The sequence below is a fragment of the Schistocerca cancellata genome, chromosome 2 (genome assembly GCF_023864275.1).
Source record: "Schistocerca cancellata isolate TAMUIC-IGC-003103 chromosome 2, iqSchCanc2.1, whole genome shotgun sequence".
Taxonomy (NCBI): Eukaryota; Metazoa; Arthropoda; class Insecta; order Orthoptera; family Acrididae; genus Schistocerca; species Schistocerca cancellata.
In genome coordinates this window covers 677036388-677053937 of record NC_064627.1, presented here as the reverse complement: position 1 = coordinate 677053937, position 17550 = coordinate 677036388, and the positions used below count along the sequence as shown (strand labels likewise).

Sequence of the window (17550 nt, the reverse complement as noted above, 5' to 3'; positions counted from 1 at the left end):
AAAATAATAAAAAACAATATATATATATATATATATATATATATATATATATATATATATATATATATGGTTATAATAGAAGGAAACATTCCACGAAGGAAAAATATATCTAAAAACAAAGATGATGTGACTTACCAAATGAAAGTGCTGGCAGGTCGACAGACACACAAACGAACACAAACATACACACAAAATTCAAGCTTTCGCAACAGACTGTTGCCTCATCAGGAAAGAGGGAAGGAGAGGGAAAGACGAAAGGATGTGGGTTTTAAGGGAGAGGGTAAGGAGTCATTCCAGTCCCGGGAGCGGAAAGACTTACCTTCGGGGGGAAAAAGGACGGGTACTCACTCGCACACACACACATATCCATCCACACATATACATATACATATACATATACATATACATATATATGTCTGCTTGTGTCTGTATATGTGTGGATGGATATGTGTGTGTGTGCGAGTGAGTACCCGTCCTTTTTCCCCCCGAAGGTAAGTCTTTCCGCTCCCGGGACTGGAATGACTCCTTACCCTCTCCCTTAAAACCCACATCCTTTCGTCTTTCCCTCTCCTTCCCTCTTTCCTGATGAGGCAACAGTCTGTTGCGAAAGCTTGAATTTTGTGTGTATGTTTGTGTTCGTTTGTGTGTCTGTCGACCTGCCAGCACTTTCATTTGGTAAGTCACATCATCTTTGTTTTTAGATATATATATATATATATATATATATATATATATATATATATATATAATGTCTGTCGACCTGCCAGCACTTTCATTTGGTAAGTCACATCACCTTTATATATATATATATATATATATATATATATATATATATATATATATATATATATATATATATGGTTATAATAGAAGGAAACATTCCACGTAGGAAAAATATACCTAAAAACAAAGATCACGTAACTTACCAAATGAAAGTGCTGGCAGGTCCCCAGACACACAAACGAACACAAACATACACACAAAATTCAAGCTTTCGCAACAAACTGTTGCCTCATCAGGAAAGAGGGAAGGAGAGGGAAAGACGAAAGGATGTGGGTTTTAAGGGAGAGGGTAAGGAGTCATTCCAGTCCCGGGAGCGGAAAGACTTACCTTAGGGGGGAAAAGGGACGGGTATACACACGCACACACACACACATATCCATCCACACATATACAGACATAAGCAGACATATTTAAAGACAAAGAGTTTGGGCAGAGATGTCAGTCGAGGCAGAAGTGCAGAGGCAAAGATGTTGTTGAATGACAGGTGAGGTATGAGTGGCGGCAACTTGAAATTAGCGGAGATTGAGGCCTGGTGGATAACGGGAAGAGAGGATATATTGAAGAGCAAGTTCCCATCTCCGGAGTTCGGATAGGTTGGTGTTGGTGGGAAGTATCCAGATAACCCGGACGGTGTAACACTGCGCCAAGGTGTGCTGGCCGTGCACCAAGGCATGTTTAGCCACAGGGTGATTCTCATTACCAATAAACACTGTCTGCCTGTGTCCATTCATGCGAATGGACAGTTTGTTGCTGGTCATTCCCACATAGAATGCATCACAGTGTAGGCAGGTCAGTAGGTAGATCACGTGGGTGCTTTCACACGTGGCTCTGCCTTTGATTGTGTACACCTTCCGGGTTACAGGACTGGAGTAGGTGGTGGTGGGAGGCTGCATGGGACAGGTTTTACACCGGGGGCGGTTACAAGGGTAGGAGCCAGAGGATAGGGAAGGTGGTTTGGGGATTTCATAGGGATGAACTAAGAGGTTACGAAGGTTAGGTGGACGGCGGAAACACACTCTTGGTGGAGGGGGGAGGATTTCATGAAGGATGGATCTCATTTCAGGGCAGGATTTGAGGAAGTCGTATCCCTGCTGGAGAGCCACATTCAGAATCTGATCCAGTCCCGGAAAGTATCCTGTCACAAGTGGGGCACTTTTGTGGTTCTTCTGTGGGAGGTTCTGGGTTTGAGAGGATGAGGAAGTGGCTCTGGTTATTTGCTTCTGTACCAGGTCGGGAGGGTAGTTGCGGGATGCAAAAGCTGTTGTCAGGTTGTTGGTGTAATGCTTTAGGGATTCCGGACTGGAGCAGATTCGTTTGCCACGAAGACCTAGGCTGTAGGGAAGGGACCGTTTGATGTGGAATGGGTGGCAGCTGTCGTAATGGAGGTACTGTTGCTTGTTGGTGGGTTTGATGTGGACAGACGTGTGAAGCTGGCCATTGGACAGGTGAAGGTCAACATCAAGGAAAGTGGCATGGGATTTGGAGTAGGACCAGGTGAATCTGATGGAACCAAAGGAGTTGAGGTTGGAGAGGAAATTCTGGAGTTGTTATTCACTGTGAGTCCAGATCATGAAGATGTCATCAATAAATCTGTACCAAACTTTGGGTTGGCAGGCCTGGGTAACCAAGAAGGCTTCCTCTAAGCGACCCATGAATAGGTTGGCATACGAAGGGGCCATCCTGGTACCCATGGCTGTTCCCTTTAATTGTTGGTATGTCTGGTCTTCAAAAGTGAAGAAGTTGTGGGTCAGGATGAAGCTGGCTAAGGTAATGAGGAAAGAGGTTTCAGGTAGGGTGGCAGGTGATCGGCGTGAAAGGAAGTGCTCCATCGCAGCGAGGCCCTGGACGTGCGGGATATTTGTGTATAAGGAAGTGGCATCAATGGTTACAAGGATGGTTTCTGGGGGTAACGGATTGGGTAAGGCTTCCAGGCGTTTGAGAAAGTGGTTGGTGTCTTTGATGAAGGATGGGAGACTGCATGTAATGGGTTGAAGGTGTTGATCTACGTAGGCAGAGATACGTTGTGTGGGGGCTTGGTAACCAGCTACAATGGGGCGGCCGGGATGATTGGGTTTGTGAATTTTAGGAAGAAGGTAGAAGGTAGGGGTGCGGGGTGTCGGTGGGGTCAGGAGGTTGATGGAGTCAGGTGAAAGGTTTTGTAGGGGCCTAAGGTTCTGAGGATTCCTTGAAGCTCTGCCTGGACATCAGGAATGGGATTACCTTGGCAAACTTTGTATGTGGTGTTGTCTGAAAGCTGACGCAGTCCCTCAGCCACGTACTCCCGACGATCAAGTACCACGGTCGTGGAACCCTTGTCTGCCGGAAGAATGACGATGGACCGGTCAGCCTTCAGATCACGGATAGCCTGGGCTTCAGCAGTGGTGATGTTGGTAGTAGGATTAAGGTTTTTTAAGAAGGATTGAGAGGCAAGGCTGGAAGTCAGAAATTCCTGGAAGGTTTGGAGAGGGTGATTTTGAGGAAGAGGAGGTGGGTCCGGCTGTGACGGAGGACGGAACTGTTCCAGGCAGGGTTCAATTTGGATAGTGTCTTGGGGAGTTGGATCATTAGGGGTAGGATTAGGATCATTTTTCTTCATGGCAAAGTGATACTTCCAGCAGAGAGTACGAGTGTAGGACAGTAAATCTTTGACGAGGGCTGTTTGGTTGAATCTGGGAGTGGGGCTGAAGGTGAGGCCTTTGGATAGGACAGAGGTTTCGGATTGGGAGAGAGGTTTGGAGGAAAGGTTAACTACTGAATTAGGGTGTTGTGGTACCAGATTGTGTTGATTGGAATTTTGAGGTTTTGGAGGGAGTGAAGCTGGAAGTGGGAGATTGAGTAGATGGGAGAGACTGGGTTTGTGTGCAATGAGAGGTGGTTGAGGTTAGCTGGAAAGGTTGTGAAGGGTGAGTGAGTTGCCTTTCCGGAGGTGGGAAACCAGGAGATTGGATAGTTTTTTGAGGTGAAGGGTGGCATGCTGTTCTAATTTGCGGTTGGCCTGTAGGAGGATGCTCTGAATAGCCGGTGTGGATGTGGGAGAGGAAAGATTGAGGACTTTTATTAAGAATAGGAGTTGACGGGTGTGTTCATTGGCTGAGTTGATGTGTAGGTGAAGGATTAGGTGGGTGAGGGCAATGGATTGTTCAGTTTGGAACTGGTATAGGGACTGATGGAAAGAAGAGTTGCAGCCAGAGATGGGAACTTTAAGTGTGAGGCCTTTGGGGGTTATGCCAAATGTCAGACAAGCCTGAGAAAATAAAATATGTGAGCGTAATCTGGCTAGGGTGAAGGCATGTTTGCGGAGGGAATGTAAATAAAACTTAATGGGGTCATTGTGGGGGTGTTAGGGTGACATGGTATTAGAAGGTGGAAAGTTTAACATGAGGTTGAAATGAAGATGAAAGATAGAAATATATGGGGAGAGATAAAGGTGAACTAGAAAGCAACTGGAGATCTGGTATGAAAAAAGGCAAAAAAGTGTTGGTTAAGTTGATCCTGTGGTGAACTTGGGTTGGTAGACAGCGATGTGCATAAAGGTTAGGTGGTTGTGTTGCCTCTAAATCACATTAAAGGACGGAGAAATTCGGGAAAATTTCGAAAAAACGTATTAAAAGTAGTGGTGTTGCGGTGAAAGATTACAAAAATGGGGCTAACAATAGTCTGACGAAGAAAAAATGACGTTAAAACCTGTGGGGAGCGGCTAAAATGATCAGTGATGTGCGAAAAACGGAAGTGGAAATAAAGTGAAAGTTATTAGAACTAGCCGAAATGGTTGTTTAATACGTGAAAGCAGCTGTTATTGAAGTAGAAACGGTGGATTTTATGCAGCGGTAGTGTTGAAAGCGGCAAATAAAATTTTTTTGGTTATGGTTTGGAAGTGGGTTACGTATTATTGAGCATATATAGGCGGGATAAAATTGTATAGTAGATTACGGTAAAAGGGGAAGGTGAATACAAAGTGAGACTACTGGTAAAAACAGAAAGAGAAAATAAGACGACAGGAAAGATTTCGAAATGTAACAGCGACAATAACAAACGTAATTGTTGGGTTCAAATTAATGATATGGTTATAATAGAAGGAAACATTCCACATAGGAAAAATATACCTAAAAACAAAGATGATGTGACTTACCAAATGAAAGTGCTGGCAGGTCGACAGACACACAAACGAACACAAACATACACACAAAATTCAAGCTTTCGCAACAAACTGTTGCCTCATCAGGAAAGAGGGAAGGAGAGGGAAAGACGAAAGGATGTGGGTTTTAAGGGAGAGGGTAAGGAGTCATTCCAGTCCCGGGAGCAGAAAGACTTACCTTAGGGGGAAAAAGGGACGGGTATACACACGCACACACACATATCCATCCACACATATACAGACACAAGCAGACATATTTAAAGACAAAGAGTTTGGGCAGAGATGTCAGTCGAGGCAGAAGTGCAGAGGCAAAGATGTTGTTGAATGACAGGTGAGGTATGAGTGGCGGCAGCTTGAAATTAGCGGAGATTGAGGCCTGGTGGATAACCGGAAAAGAGGATATATTGAAGAGCAAGTTCCCATCTCCGGAGTTCGGATAGGTTGGTGTTGGTGGGAAGTATCCAGATAACCCGGACGGTGTAACACTGCGCCAAGATGTGCTGGCCATGCACCAAGGCATGTTTAGCCACAGGGTGATCCTCATTACCAACAAACATCTACATCTACATCCATACTCCGCAAGCCACCTGACGGTGTGTGGCGGAGGGTACCTTCAGTACCTCTATCGGTTCTCCCTTCTATTCCAGTCTCGTATTGTTCGTGGAAAGAAGGATTGTCGGTATGCCTCTGTGCGGGCTCTAATCTCTCTGATTTTATCCTCATGGTCTCTTCGCGAGATATACGTAGGAGGGAGCAATATACTGCTTGACTCTTCGGTGAAGGTATGTTCTCGAAACTTTGACAAAAGCCCGTACCGAGCTACTGAGTGTCTCTCCTGCAGAGTCTTCCACTGGAGTTTATCTATCCTCTCTGTAACGCTTTCGCGATTACTAAATGATCCTGTAACGAAGCGCGCTGCTCTCCGTTGGATCTTCTCTATGTCTTGTATCAACCCTATCTGACACGGATCCCACACTGCTGAGCAGTATTCAAGCAGTGGGCGAACAAGCGTACTGTAACCTACTTCCTTTGTTTTCGGATTGCATTGCCTTAGGATTCTTCCAATGAATCTCAGTCTGGCATCTGCTTTACCGACAATCAACATTATATGATCATTCCATTTTAAATCACTCCTAATGCGTACTCCCAGATAATTTATGGTATTAACTGCTTCCAGTTGCTGACCTGCTATTTTGTAGCTAAATGATAAAGGATCTATCTTTCTGTGTATTCGCAGCACATTACACTTGTCTACATTGAGATTCAGTTGCCATTCCCTGCACCATGCGTCAATTCGCTGCAGATCCTCCTGCATTTCAGTACAATTTTCCATTGTTACAACCTCTCGATACACCACAGCATCATCTGCAAAAAGCCTGTGTCCATTCATGCGAATGGACAGTTTGTTGCTGGTCATTCCCACATAGAATGCATCACAGTGTAGGCAGGTCAGTTGGTAGATCACGTGGGTGCTTTCACACGTGGCTCTGCCTTTGATTGTGTACACCTTCCGGGTTACAGGACTGGAGTAGGTGGTGGTGGGAGGGTGCATGGGACAGGTTTTACACCAGGGGCAGTTACAAGGGTAGGAGCCAGAGGATAGGGAAGGTGGTTTGGGGATTTCATAGGGATGAACTAAGAGGTTACGAAGGTTAGGTGGACGGCGGAAACACACTCTTGGTGGAGGGGGGAGGATTTCATGAAGGATGGATCTCATTTCAGGGCAGGATTTGAGGAAGTCGTATCCCTGCTGGAGAGCCACATTCAGAATCTGATCCAGTCCCGGAAAGTATCCTGTCACAAGTGGGGCACTTTTGTGGTTCTTCTGTGGGAGGTTCTGGGTTTGAGAGGATGAGGAAGTGGCTCTGGTTATTTGCTTCTGTACCAGGTCGGGAGGGTAGTTGCGGGATGCAAAAGCTGTTGTCAGGTTGTTGGTGTAATGCTTTAGGGATTCCGGACTGGAGCAGATTCGTTTGCCACGAAGACCTAGGCTGTAGGGAAGGGACCGTTTGATGTGGAATGGGTGGCAGCTGTCGTAATGGAGGTACTGTTGCTTGTTGGTGGGTTTGATGTGGACAGACGTGTGAAGCTGGCCATTGGACAGGTGAAGGTCAACATCAAGGAAAGTGGCATGGGATTTGGAGTAGGACCAGGTGAATCTGATGGAACCAAAGGAGTTGAGGTTGGAGAGGAAATTCTGGAGTTGTTATTCACTGTGAGTCCAGATCATGAAGATGTCATCAATAAATCTGTACCAAACTTTGGGTTGGCAGGCCTGGGTAACCAAGAAGGCTTCCTCTAAGCGACCCATGAATAGGTTGGCATACGAAGGGGCCATCCTGGTACCCATGGCTGTTCCCTTTAATTGTTGGTATGTCTGGTCTTCAAAAGTGAAGAAGTTGTGGGTCAGGATGAAGCTGGCTAAGGTAATGAGGAAAGAGGTTTCAGGTAGGGTGGCAGGTGATCGGCGTGAAAGGAAGTGCTCCATCGCAGCGAGGCCCTGGACGTGCGGGATATTTGTGTATAAGGAAGTGGCATCAATGGTTACAAGGATGGTTTCTGGGGGTAACGGATTGGGTAAGGCTTCCAGGCGTTTGAGAAAGTGGTTGGTGTCTTTGATGAAGGATGGGAGACTGCATGTAATGGGTTGAAGGTGTTGATCTACGTAGGCAGAGATACGTTGTGTGGGGGCTTGGTAACCAGCTACAATGGGGCGGCCGGGATGATTGGGTTTGTGAATTTTAGGAAGAAGGTAGAAGGTAGGGGTGCGGGGTGTCGGTGGGGTCAGGAGGTTGATGGAGTCAGGTGAAAGGTTTTGTAGGGGCCTAAGGTTCTGAGGATTCCTTGAAGCTCTGCCTGGACATCAGGAATGGGATTACCTTGGCAAACTTTGTATGTGGTGTTGTCTGAAAGCTGACGCAGTCCCTCAGCCACGTACTCCCGACGATCAAGTACCACGGTCGTGGAACCCTTGTCTGCCGGAAGAATGACGATGGACCGGTCAGCCTTCAGATCACGGATAGCCTGGGCTTCAGCAGTGGTGATGTTGGTAGTAGGATTAAGGTTTTTTAAGAAGGATTGAGAGGCAAGGCTGGAAGTCAGAAATTCCTGGAAGGTTTGGAGAGGGTGATTTTGAGGAAGAGGAGGTGGGTCCGGCTGTGACGGAGGACGGAACTGTTCCAGGCAGGGTTCAATTTGGATAGTGTCTTGGGGAGTTGGATCATTAGGGGTAGGATTAGGATCATTTTTCTTCATGGCAAAGTGATACTTCCAGCAGAGAGTACGAGTGTAGGACAGTAAATCTTTGACGAGGGCTGTTTGGTTGAATCTGGGAGTGGGGCTGAAGGTGAGGCCTTTGGATAGGACAGAGGTTTCGGATTGGGAGAGAGGTTTGGAGGAAAGGTTAACTACTGAATTAGGGTGTTGTGGTACCAGATTGTGTTGATTGGAATTTTGAGGTTTTGGAGGGAGTGAAGCTGGAAGTGGGAGATTGAGTAGATGGGAGAGACTGGGTTTGTGTGCAATGAGAGGTGGTTGAGGTTAGCTGGAAAGGTTGTGAAGGGTGAGTGAGTTGCCTTTCCGGAGGTGGGAAACCAGGAGATTGGATAGTTTTTTGAGGTGAAGGGTGGCATGCTGTTCTAATTTGCGGTTGGCCTGTAGGAGGATGCTCTGAATAGCCGGTGTGGATGTGGGAGAGGAAAGATTGAGGACTTTTATTAAGAATAGGAGTTGACGGGTGTGTTCATTGGCTGAGTTGATGTGTAGGTGAAGGATTAGGTGGGTGAGGGCAATGGATTGTTCAGTTTGGAACTGGTATAGGGACTGATGGAAAGAAGAGTTGCAGCCAGAGATGGGAACTTTAAGTGTGAGGCCTTTGGGGGTTATGCCAAATGTCAGACAAGCCTGAGAAAATAAAATATGTGAGCGTAATCTGGCTAGGGTGAAGGCATGTTTGCGGAGGGAATGTAAATAAAACTTAATGGGGTCATTGTGGGGGTGTTAGGGTGACATGGTATTAGAAGGTGGAAAGTTTAACATGAGGTTGAAATGAAAATGAAAGATAGAAATATATGGGGAGAGATAAAGGTGAACTAGAAAGCAACTGGAGATCTGGTATGAAAAAAGGCAAAAAAGTGTTGGTTAAGTTGATCCTGTGGTGAACTTGGGTTGGTAGACAGCGATGTGCATAAAGGTTAGGTGGTTGTGTTGCCTCTAAATCACGTTAAAGGACGGAGAAATTCGGGAAAATTTCGAAAAAACGTATTAAAAGTAGTGGTGTTGCGGTGAAAGATTACAAAAATGGGGCTAACAATAGTCTGACGAAGAAAAAATGACGTTAAAACCTGTGGGGAGCGGCTAAAATGATCAGTGATGTGCGAAAAACGGAAGTGGAAATAAAGTGAAAGTTATTAGAACTAGCCGAAATGGTTGTTTAATACGTGAAAGCAGCTGTTATTGAAGTAGAAACGGTGGATTTTATGCAGCGGTAGTGTTGAAAGCGGAAAATAAAATTTTTTGGTTATGGTTTGGAAGTGGGTTACGTATTATTGAGCATAAATAGGCGGGATAAAATTGTATAGTAGATTACGGTAAAAGGGGAAGGTGAATACAAAGTGAGACTACTGGTAAAAACAGAAAGAGAAAATAAAGAGAAAATAAGACGACAGGAAAGATTTTGAAATGTAACAGCGACAATAACAAACGTAATTGTTGGGTTCAAATTAATGATATGGTTATAATAGAAGGAAACATTCCACATAGGAAAAATATACCTAAAAACAAAGATGATGTGACTTACCAAATGAAAGTGCTGGCAGGTCGACAGACACACAAACGAACACAAACATACACACAAAATTCAAGCTTTCGCAACAAACTGTTGCCTCATCAGGAAAGAGGGAAGGAGAGGGAAAGACGAAAGGATGTGGGTTTTAAGGGAGAGGGTAAGGAGTCATTCCAGTCCCGGGAGCAGAAAGACTTACCTTAGGGGGAAAAAGGGACGGGTATACACACGCACACACACATATCCATCCACACATATACAGACACAAGCAGACATATTTAAAGACAAAGAGTTTGGGCAGAGATGTCAGTCGAGGCAGAAGTGCAGAGGCAAAGATGTTGTTGAATGACAGGTGAGGTATGAGTGGCGGCAGCTTGAAATTAGCGGAGATTGAGGCCTGGTGGATAACCGGAAAAGAGGATATATTGAAGAGCAAGTTCCCATCTCCGGAGTTCGGATAGGTTGGTGTTGGTGGGAAGTATCCAGATAACCCGGACGGTGTAACACTGCGCCAAGATGTGCTGGCCATGCACCAAGGCATGTTTAGCCACAGGGTGATCCTCATTACCAACAAACATCTACATCTACATCCATACTCCGCAAGCCACCTGACGGTGTGTGGCGGAGGGTACCTTCAGTACCTCTATCGGTTCTCCCTTCTATTCCAGTCTCGTATTGTTCGTGGAAAGAAGGATTGTCGGTATGCCTCTGTGCGGGCTCTAATCTCTCTGATTTTATCCTCATGGTCTCTTCGCGAGATATACGTAGGAGGGAGCAATATACTGCTTGACTCTTCGGTGAAGGTATGTTCTCGAAACTTTGACAAAAGCCCGTACCGAGCTACTGAGTGTCTCTCCTGCAGAGTCTTCCACTGGAGTTTATCTATCCTCTCTGTAACGCTTTCGCGATTACTAAATGATCCTGTAACGAAGCGCGCTGCTCTCCGTTGGATCTTCTCTATGTCTTGTATCAACCCTATCTGACACGGATCCCACACTGCTGAGCAGTATTCAAGCAGTGGGCGAACAAGCGTACTGTAACCTACTTCCTTTGTTTTCGGATTGCATTGCCTTAGGATTCTTCCAATGAATCTCAGTCTGGCATCTGCTTTACCGACAATCAACATTATATGATCATTCCATTTTAAATCACTCCTAATGCGTACTCCCAGATAATTTATGGTATTAACTGCTTCCAGTTGCTGACCTGCTATTTTGTAGCTAAATGATAAAGGATCTATCTTTCTGTGTATTCGCAGCACATTACACTTGTCTACATTGAGATTCAGTTGCCATTCCCTGCACCATGCGTCAATTCGCTGCAGATCCTCCTGCATTTCAGTACAATTTTCCATTGTTACAACCTCTCGATACACCACAGCATCATCTGCAAAAAGCCTGTGTCCATTCATGCGAATGGACAGTTTGTTGCTGGTCATTCCCACATAGAATGCATCACAGTGTAGGCAGGTCAGTTGGTAGATCACGTGGGTGCTTTCACACGTGGCTCTGCCTTTGATTGTGTACACCTTCCGGGTTACAGGACTGGAGTAGGTGGTGGTGGGAGGGTGCATGGGACAGGTTTTACACCAGGGGCAGTTACAAGGGTAGGAGCCAGAGGATAGGGAAGGTGGTTTGGGGATTTCATAGGGATGAACTAAGAGGTTACGAAGGTTAGGTGGACGGCGGAAACACACTCTTGGTGGAGGGGGGAGGATTTCATGAAGGATGGATCTCATTTCAGGGCAGGATTTGAGGAAGTCGTATCCCTGCTGGAGAGCCACATTCAGAATCTGATCCAGTCCCGGAAAGTATCCTGTCACAAGTGGGGCACTTTTGTGGTTCTTCTGTGGGAGGTTCTGGGTTTGAGAGGATGAGGAAGTGGCTCTGGTTATTTGCTTCTGTACCAGGTCGGGAGGGTAGTTGCGGGATGCAAAAGCTGTTGTCAGGTTGTTGGTGTAATGCTTTAGGGATTCCGGACTGGAGCAGATTCGTTTGCCACGAAGACCTAGGCTGTAGGGAAGGGACCGTTTGATGTGGAATGGGTGGCAGCTGTCGTAATGGAGGTACTGTTGCTTGTTGGTGGGTTTGATGTGGACAGACGTGTGAAGCTGGCCATTGGACAGGTGAAGGTCAACATCAAGGAAAGTGGCATGGGATTTGGAGTAGGACCAGGTGAATCTGATGGAACCAAAGGAGTTGAGGTTGGAGAGGAAATTCTGGAGTTGTTATTCACTGTGAGTCCAGATCATGAAGATGTCATCAATAAATCTGTACCAAACTTTGGGTTGGCAGGCCTGGGTAACCAAGAAGGCTTCCTCTAAGCGACCCATGAATAGGTTGGCATACGAAGGGGCCATCCTGGTACCCATGGCTGTTCCCTTTAATTGTTGGTATGTCTGGTCTTCAAAAGTGAAGAAGTTGTGGGTCAGGATGAAGCTGGCTAAGGTAATGAGGAAAGAGGTTTCAGGTAGGGTGGCAGGTGATCGGCGTGAAAGGAAGTGCTCCATCGCAGCGAGGCCCTGGACGTGCGGGATATTTGTGTATAAGGAAGTGGCATCAATGGTTACAAGGATGGTTTCTGGGGGTAACGGATTGGGTAAGGCTTCCAGGCGTTTGAGAAAGTGGTTGGTGTCTTTGATGAAGGATGGGAGACTGCATGTAATGGGTTGAAGGTGTTGATCTACGTAGGCAGAGATACGTTGTGTGGGGGCTTGGTAACCAGCTACAATGGGGCGGCCGGGATGATTGGGTTTGTGAATTTTAGGAAGAAGGTAGAAGGTAGGGGTGCGGGGTGTCGGTGGGGTCAGGAGGTTGATGGAGTCAGGTGAAAGGTTTTGTAGGGGCCTAAGGTTCTGAGGATTCCTTGAAGCTCTGCCTGGACATCAGGAATGGGATTACCTTGGCAAACTTTGTATGTGGTGTTGTCTGAAAGCTGACGCAGTCCCTCAGCCACGTACTCCCGACGATCAAGTACCACGGTCGTGGAACCCTTGTCTGCCGGAAGAATGACGATGGACCGGTCAGCCTTCAGATCACGGATAGCCTGGGCTTCAGCAGTGGTGATGTTGGTAGTAGGATTAAGGTTTTTTAAGAAGGATTGAGAGGCAAGGCTGGAAGTCAGAAATTCCTGGAAGGTTTGGAGAGGGTGATTTTGAGGAAGAGGAGGTGGGTCCGGCTGTGACGGAGGACGGAACTGTTCCAGGCAGGGTTCAATTTGGATAGTGTCTTGGGGAGTTGGATCATTAGGGGTAGGATTAGGATCATTTTTCTTCATGGCAAAGTGATACTTCCAGCAGAGAGTACGAGTGTAGGACAGTAAATCTTTGACGAGGGCTGTTTGGTTGAATCTGGGAGTGGGGCTGAAGGTGAGGCCTTTGGATAGGACAGAGGTTTCGGATTGGGAGAGAGGTTTGGAGGAAAGGTTAACTACTGAATTAGGGTGTTGTGGTACCAGATTGTGTTGATTGGAATTTTGAGGTTTTGGAGGGAGTGAAGCTGGAAGTGGGAGATTGAGTAGATGGGAGAGACTGGGTTTGTGTGCAATGAGAGGTGGTTGAGGTTAGCTGGAAAGGTTGTGAAGGGTGAGTGAGTTGCCTTTCCGGAGGTGGGAAACCAGGAGATTGGATAGTTTTTTGAGGTGAAGGGTGGCATGCTGTTCTAATTTGCGGTTGGCCTGTAGGAGGATGCTCTGAATAGCCGGTGTGGATGTGGGAGAGGAAAGATTGAGGACTTTTATTAAGAATAGGAGTTGACGGGTGTGTTCATTGGCTGAGTTGATGTGTAGGTGAAGGATTAGGTGGGTGAGGGCAATGGATTGTTCAGTTTGGAACTGGTATAGGGACTGATGGAAAGAAGAGTTGCAGCCAGAGATGGGAACTTTAAGTGTGAGGCCTTTGGGGGTTATGCCAAATGTCAGACAAGCCTGAGAAAATAAAATATGTGAGCGTAATCTGGCTAGGGTGAAGGCATGTTTGCGGAGGGAATGTAAATAAAACTTAATGGGGTCATTGTGGGGGTGTTAGGGTGACATGGTATTAGAAGGTGGAAAGTTTAACATGAGGTTGAAATGAAAATGAAAGATAGAAATATATGGGGAGAGATAAAGGTGAACTAGAAAGCAACTGGAGATCTGGTATGAAAAAAGGCAAAAAAGTGTTGGTTAAGTTGATCCTGTGGTGAACTTGGGTTGGTAGACAGCGATGTGCATAAAGGTTAGGTGGTTGTGTTGCCTCTAAATCACGTTAAAGGACGGAGAAATTCGGGAAAATTTCGAAAAAACGTATTAAAAGTAGTGGTGTTGCGGTGAAAGATTACAAAAATGGGGCTAACAATAGTCTGACGAAGAAAAAATGACGTTAAAACCTGTGGGGAGCGGCTAAAATGATCAGTGATGTGCGAAAAACGGAAGTGGAAATAAAGTGAAAGTTATTAGAACTAGCCGAAATGGTTGTTTAATACGTGAAAGCAGCTGTTATTGAAGTAGAAACGGTGGATTTTATGCAGCGGTAGTGTTGAAAGCGGAAAATAAAATTTTTTGGTTATGGTTTGGAAGTGGGTTACGTATTATTGAGCATAAATAGGCGGGATAAAATTGTATAGTAGATTACGGTAAAAGGGGAAGGTGAATACAAAGTGAGACTACTGGTAAAAACAGAAAGAGAAAATAAGACGACAGGAAAGATTTTGAAATGTAACAGCGACAATAACAAACGTAATTGTTGGGTTCAAATTAATGATATGGTTATAATAGAAGGAAACATTCCACATAGGAAAAATATACCTAAAAACAAAGATGATGTGACTTACCAAATGAAAGTGCTGGCAGGTCGACAGACACACAAACGAACACAAACATACACACAAAATTCAAGCTTTCGCAACAAACTGTTGCCTCATCAGGAAAGAGGGATGGAGAGGGAAAGACGAAAGGATGTGGGTTTTAAGGGAGAGGGTAAGGAGTCATTCCAGTCCCGGGAGCAGAAAGACTTACCTTAGGGGGAAAAAGAGACGGGTATACACACGCACACACACATATCCATCCACACATATACAGACACAAGCAGACATATTTAAAGACAAAGAGTTTGGGCAGAGATGTCAGTCGAGGCAGAAGTGCAGAGGCAAAAATGTTGTTGAATGACAGGTGAGGTATGAGTGGCGGCAGCTTGAAATTAGCGGAGATTGAGGCCTTGTGGATAACCGGAAAAGAGGATATATTGAAGAGCAAGTTCCCATCTCCGGAGTTCGGATAGGTTGGTGTTGGTGGGAAGTATCCAGATAACCCGGACGGTGTAACACTGCGCCAAGATGTGCTGGCCATGCACCAAGGCATGTTTAGCCACAGGGTGATCCTCATTACCAACAAACATCTACATCTACATCCATACTCCGCAAGCCACCTGACGGTGTGTGGCGGAGGGTACCTTCAGTACCTCTATCGGTTCTCCCTTCTATTCCAGTCTCGTATTGTTCGTGGAAAGAAGGATTGTCGGTATGCCTCTGTGCGGGCTCTAATCTCTCTGATTTTATCCTCATGGTCTCTTCGCGAGATATACGTAGGAGGGAGCAATATACTGCTTGACTCTTCGGTGAAGGTATGTTCTCGAAACTTTGACAAAAGCCCGTACCGAGCTACTGAGCGTCTCTCCTGCAGAGTCATCCACTGGAGTTTATCTATCCTCTCTGTAACGCTTTCGCGATTACTAAATGATCCTGTTACGAAGTGCGCTGCTCTCCGTTGGATCTTCTCTATGTCTTGTATCAACCCTATCTGACACGGATCCCACACTGCTGAGCAGTATTCAAGCAGTGGGCGAACAAGCGTACTGTAACCTACTTCCTTTGTTTTCGGATTGCATTTCCTTAGGATTCTTCCAATGAATCTCAGTCTGGCATCTGCTTTACCGACAATCAACATTATATGATCATTCCATTTTAAATCACTCCTAATGCGTACTCCCAGATAATTTATGGTATTAACTGCTTCCAGTTGCTGACCTGCTATTTTGTAGCTAAATGATAAAGGATCTATCTTTCTGTGTATTCGCAGCACATTACACTTGTCTACATTGAGATTCAGTTACCATTCCCTGCACCATGCGTCAATTCACTGCAGATCCTCCTGCATTTCAGTACAATTTTCCATTGTTACAACCTCTCGATACACCACAGCATCATCTGCAAAAAGCCTGTGTCCATTCATGCGAATGGACAGTTTGTTGCTGGTCATTCCCACATAGAATGCATCACAGTGTAGGCAGGTCAGTTGGTAGATCACGTGGGTGCTTTCACACGTGGCTCTGCCTTTGATTGTGTACACCTTCCGGGTTACAGGACTGGAGTAGGTGGTGGTGGGAGGGTGCATGGGACAGGTTTTACACCAGGGGCAGTTACAAGGGTAGGCGCCAGAGGATAGGGAAGGTGGTTTGGGGATTTCATAGGGATGAACTAAGAGGTTACGAAGGTTAGGTGGACGGCGGAAACACACTCTTGGTGGAGTGGGGAGGATTTCATGAAGGATGGATCTCATTTCAGGGCAGGATTTGAGGAAGTCGTATCCCTGCTGGAGAGCCACATTCAGAATCTGATCCAGTCCCGGAAAGTATCTTGTCACAAGTGGGGCACTTTTGTGGTTCTTCTGTGGGAGGTTCTGGGTTTGAGAGGATGAGGAAGTGGCTCTGGTTATTTGCTTCTGTACCAGGTCAGGAGGGTAGTTGCGGGATGCAAAAGCTGTTGTCAGGTTGTTGGTGTAATGCTTCAGGGATTCCGGACTGGAGCAGATTCATTTGCCACGAAGACCTAGGCTGTAGGGAAGGGACCGTTTGATGTGGAATGGGTGGCAGCTGTCGTAATGGAGGTACTGTTGCTTGTTGGTGGGTTTGATGTGGACGGACGTGTGAAGCTGGCCATTGGACAGGTGAAGATCAACATCAAGGAAAGTGGCATGGGATTTGGAGTAGGACCAGGTGAATCTGATGGAACCAAAGGAGTTGAGGTTGGAGAGGAAATTCTGGAGTTGTTCTTCACTGTGAGTCCAGATCATGAAGATGTCATCAATAAATCTGTACCAAACTTTGGGTTGGCAGGCCTGGGTAACCAAGAAGGCTTCCTCTAAGCGACCCATGAATAGGTTGGCATACGAAGGGGCCATCCTGGTACCCATGGCTGTTCCCTTTAATTGTTGGTATGTCTGGTCTTCAAAAGTGAAGAAGTTGTGGGTCAGGATGAAGCTGGCTAAGGTAATGAGGAAAAAGAGGTTTTAGGTAGGGTGGCAGGTGATCGGCATGAAAGGAAGTGCTCCATCGCAGCGAGGCCCTGGACGTGCGGGATATTTGTGTATAAGGAAGTGGCCTCAATGGTTACAAGGATGGTTTCTGGGGGTAACGGATTGGGTAAGGCTTCCAGGCGTTTGAGAAAGTGGTTGATGTCTTTGATGAAGGATGGGAGACTGCATGTAATGGGTTGACAACTACCCTCCCGACCTGGTACAGAAGCAAATAACCAGAGACACTTCCTCATCCTCTCAAACGCAGAACCTCCCACAGAAGAACCACAAAAGTGCCCCACTTGTGACAGGATACTTTCCGGGACTGGATCAGATTCTGAATGTGGCTCTCCAGCAGGGATACGACTTCCACAAATCCTGCCCTGAAATGAGATCCATCCTTCATGAAATCCTCCCCACTCCACCAAGAGTGTCTTTCTGCCGTCCACCTAACCTTCGTAACCTCTTAGTTCATCCCTATGAAATCCCCAAACCACCTTCCCTACCCTCTGGCTCCTACCCTTGTAATCGCCCCCAGTGTAAAACCTGTCCCATGCACCCTCCCACCACCACCTACTCCAGT

At 46.1% G+C, this 17550-nt stretch overlaps 1 protein-coding gene across 1 annotated transcript in view; it reads left to right on the top strand.

The window, feature by feature from the left end:
- The window catches only part of LOC126162409 (transcription termination factor 5, mitochondrial), a 70825-nt gene that overhangs the window by 23222 nt on the left and 30053 nt on the right, over positions 1 to 17550 (top strand). The gene's annotated exons all lie outside the window — the stretch shown is intronic.